Below are 4,712 nucleotides of genomic sequence, written 5' to 3'. Positions count from 1 at the left end.
TAAGTGGCTTTTCTTCTATACCTACTGTGCTAGCTATACTTTCCTCAGGGGACTCGTGTTGTACTAGGCCTTTTGTGATTGGCTGACATTGCTAAGCCTAATTTCCTGCAACTCTTTCCATGAAAGGACATGTTTCATGCGCTCATTAGTGCTTTTTAGCGATGCGTACTACTCCATTGCGTGCATGTGCCAGAGTTGTCTAGTCTGCTCATCTCTTGATGGCAATTTAGGTTGTTTCCAGCTCTTTGTGATTGTGAATTGTGGTGCAATAAACACTGGAGCACAGACAACTGGTTGTGGTCTATTTCTGACCTCTTCTGGGTAGATGCCCAGTCGAGAGATAGCTGGGTCATAAAGAGACACGTATTTTTTGCCAGGTTATTTCATGAAGTCCTCTGTTCCTTGAGCCTGAAGATTGTGGAATGTATACATTAATTGCAAAGAAACATATCAAGTTAAAGAAAAAAAGAAAGGAAACTACTGCTAATGTCAATGACAACCAGGAGAGTTTAAAGAAAGGAAAAAATGTTTTCTGTGTTTCTTCCTATTGTCCCTCCTCATTTATTTTCAGATTCTAAGGACAGACAAGCCAAGTTGCTTTATAATGAGCCATGATTCCTAAAAACAGAATTCTATTTGCATGAACAATAATTATCAGTCCAGCTTGATAGTCAGTAAGGCTGGAAATGGCCTCAGTTAAAAGAATAGCTTTTTTGGTCTTATGTATCACCAGATATAAGGTGAAATTTCACGATGGAAATAAAACCATATTTTCTAAAAGTGCATACTTGTTCATTGAAAAATGAAACAAAAATATTTAAAGGAGAAAGATAATTATACCTCCTAGCTATTATATTGGCAGTTAGTATTTGAACAAACATCATTGTAGACACCTCTCAATAACCTTTCTTTAAGGAATCAGCTTATTCGGATGTATATCTTAAAACATGTTTTGTTTTGTCACTTTTTAAATTGGGCACGTTGAGGTAAAGAGCACTGCGCTAGAATTCTAAGCCTATTAGCTATGTAACCTTGAACTATTAAGTACTTTCTTTAGCTTTCAATTACTTTATTTACACAGTGGTGCTAGTATATTCTTCACAGTATGTGTGGGGGCTATAAAGATCCTGTGAGATGCTTTATGGCTGTTAGTTATCATTAACTTGATTCCTGCACATGGGGACCCATGTGTATGTGGAACGGGACTAGCGCATCTTGTAATGAAGAATGTGTTCTTTTGGAAACAGATCACCAGATCTGTCTCCCAAGGTACCTCTGAGTGGGTTTGGACTCCCAAATTCTTTTCTTTTTAAGTGCAGGGGAAAGCGTGAATATAATCAGCCCCCCACTACCTGGAATTATGCAGTTAAATTTCCCACATCGGAGTGCAATGGATAAACCTCTCCCTGGGAAAATCACCTGCATGAGCATGGTCTCTCCCCTGCAGGAAAATATTTGTCCTCACAAATTCGCGAGTAGTAGATTAGTGTTCAACCATTTATGCCACTCAGAAAATACAATGCCAGAAATATTTAGGCATCTAAGAAAAAAGTTTTGAAGTGTATTTTTTCCATTGGATTACAGACGTTGATAATTTTCAAGACTTGGTGCACAGAACACAAAGAGAAGTGGGAGCAATGGGGTCTGAAAACGTTCTATATGGAGATGATAATGCCCATGAATTCAGCCACTTTTGGATCAGTGCTAATGAGAGCGAAGGCTGACTTTATTTTTAGATATTGTTTTGTAGTTAAGATTATTAAAATTATATGAAAAGTAATTCTCAACTGAAATTTATCACCTGATATTAGATAACTTTAGAAGAATAATTTATTTAGCAAGATATTAGTCAAAATTTTATGCTAGGTCCTCTGCATTTATTTTATTGAATCCCTTCAACAATATTATGAGACATATTAGCCACATTATACTAACGAAAAACCCCAAATTAGCAAGTCTACATAAATTTTCCAAGGATCTACATCTAATAATCGAAGGAATCCACATATTCTGGTAAGTCTTGAAGACATCAATCATTGGAAAGCTCTGATATGGCAGAAATTTGGAACATCTGCATTTATTTTGAGAAATTAAATGCATGTGGACATTGTAAATCATTACAGTTTTACAAGTTCATTTAAATTTGGCCTCACATAAAACTTCAGTTTTTCATGGAAAATAGTTTTAAGGAGGGCTGGGAAAGCCCCAAAGGTGAGCCAGGAGAGGTAAGATTATCAATGTCTACAAATGAAGAATCTGTAGTAGAAGTTGAGAAACTGGACAATGAGCATTGTAGATGTATCACTGATATCTCACATAGTTCAGCATTTTCAAATTTAAACAAGTATTGTAGCCTTAACAAACTTTCAGCTCAATAATTGCCAAAGGTATGCAAAGATAAGCTAGCTCACGGGTTGATCTTTCCATGGGTCTTTTAAAAAAAAATCAAAGCAAATCACAGAATACGAGAAAGATGCTTTCCAGTGTTTCATTAACTATGCAAATGACTTTGACTATGTGGACCATAATACACTGTTCATAACCTTCAGAAGACTGGGAAATCCAGAAGACTTCTGTGTGCTCATTCAGAAGTTGTACATTATATTAGCCCTGACCTCACATTGATTCTTATTTACTTCACTGAAATTATCCATTTCTTTTTCATTTTTAAGACACCCTAATGAAATTTAAAATAGTGTATTATTGAGGGGATTTATCTGTAGACATACACAGATCCACACAAATCCTAAAGCCATAAAGCCATCTCTAAGACAGAATTAATATAGGACAGAGTACTGACCCTTTTGAATTTCTGAGATTATAAATCTTCAGAGAGACATGCTTAAAGATATCTTGTTCAGAATAAAGTAATTCCTGTATGCACAGGAACTAGTAGCAATACTTCCTTACCATATTTCTAAATAAGCAAAACAAAATTTCTTCCTAAAATAAAATGAACTCAGACTTGACAGGTTCCATCATTGCTGGTTTTTTTCTTTACCTGATAACATACTTGACTAATAGGACAGTAGATTGGCGTACCTTTGGACTTGTAACTTCCTCCAAATAAGAAATTTTCTGTTTTAGTTTTGAAATATATATATATTTTACCAAGGTAAAATTCACAAGTCATAATTTAAGAGGAATATCCATAAGAAAATTGAAAATTGTACACAATGATCATACATAGAAAATTTAAAAGGGAAGCTTGGAAAACAAAGCCAAATATTACAACAAAGTGAGAAAGGATGTAGAATTAGAAAATCAAAAGGGAACAACATGCTCAGCATAAGTGAAACTAATAGAACTCAATATTCAAGCCTCAAATTGATATTCTGATTCTATAGGCAAAATATTGAAAAATGCAAGAAGCATCAAGAGAAGATAGAAAGAATATACAGTCACTTTATTCCAAAAACTAGTTGATATCCGCCATTTCAGGAAGTAGAATATGAGCAAGACCAATGTTGCTGAAGGAAGAAATTCAAACGTCTTTGAATGAATTAGCCAAAAACAAAACCCAAGGAATTGGTAGAACACCATGGAAATGTTTCAGAAAGCTGGAAGCACTCATTCTTCTATGCCAGGAAATTTGAAAGACAAGTACTGGGCCAACTGACAGCAAGATATCCATATTTATGCCCACTCCAAAGAAACATAACCCAAGAGAATACTCAAACTATTGAAATGTAGTTGAAGATCATCCAACAACAGTTGCAGCAATAAACTGACAGGAAAGGTAAAAAATCCAGGCCAGATTCCGAAGGGGATTTAGAACAAGGGACATGATTGCTGATATAAGATAGGTCTTGGCTCAGATCACAGAATACCAGAAAGATGCTTTCAAGTGTTTCATTAACTATGCAAACAAATTTGACTATGTGGACCATAATACACTGCTCATAACCTTCAGAAGACTTGGAAATCCAGAAGACTTCTGTGTGCTCATTCAGAAGTTGTACATGAATCAAGAGGCAGTTGTGTGAAGAGAATAAGGGAATGCTGCATGGTTTAAAATCAGGAAAAGTATATATCAGGACTGTATCCTCTCACCATCCGAGTTCAATCTGTATGCTGTGCAAATCATCAGAAAAACTGGATTATATGAAGCAGAATATGGCATCAAGATTGGAGGAAGGCATATTAATAACCTATAGTATGCAGATGACACAATCCACCTTATTGAAAGTGAGGAGGAATTGAAGCACTCGCTAATGAAGATCAAAGGTTGTAGCCTTAATTATGGTTTGCAACTCAATATAAAGAAAGCCAACATCCTCACAACTGCACCAATAGGTAGAAGGATATATGGAGAAAAGGTTGATGGAGCCAAGGGTTTTGTCTTTCTGGGATCCACAGTGCTCATGGAAGTAGTAGTCACAAGATAAAAAGATGTATTGAATTAGGTAAATTTGCTGTACAAGACCTCTTTAGAGTATTGAAGAGCAAGTACGCTTCTTTAAAGGTAAAATGTGTCTCTCTATTATGTCAGATGCTTGGGAAAGTTGGACATTAAATAAGGAAGCTCATAGAAGAGTTGATGCATTTTAATTGTGGTGCTAGAACAGAATTTTGAAAATACCATGGACTGCTGAAAGAACAAACCAGTCTGTATTGGAAGAAGTAAGGCCTGTGTGCTCCTTAGATGCAAAGTTGGCAAGACCTTGTCTTACATACTTTGGGCATATTTCAGGAAAAACCATTCCCTGGGC

The 4,712-nt window shown here is 35.8% G+C and overlaps 1 pseudogene; it reads right to left on the bottom strand.

The window, feature by feature from the left end:
• Positions 1-1,316: 1,316 nt before the first annotated feature.
• LOC115873692 lies at positions 1,317-1,455 on the bottom strand (annotated as a pseudogene).
• Positions 1,456-4,712: the final 3,257 nt, after the last annotated feature.

Source organism: Echinops telfairi, unplaced genomic scaffold (assembly GCF_000313985.2).
Source record: "Echinops telfairi isolate 266 unplaced genomic scaffold, ASM31398v2 ScPeMD7_7469;HRSCAF=8507_0, whole genome shotgun sequence".
Lineage (NCBI taxonomy): Eukaryota > Metazoa > Chordata > Mammalia > Afrosoricida > Tenrecidae > Echinops > Echinops telfairi.
Note: the sequence above shows the minus strand (reverse complement) of the source record. Positions and strands in the feature narration are given on the sequence as shown.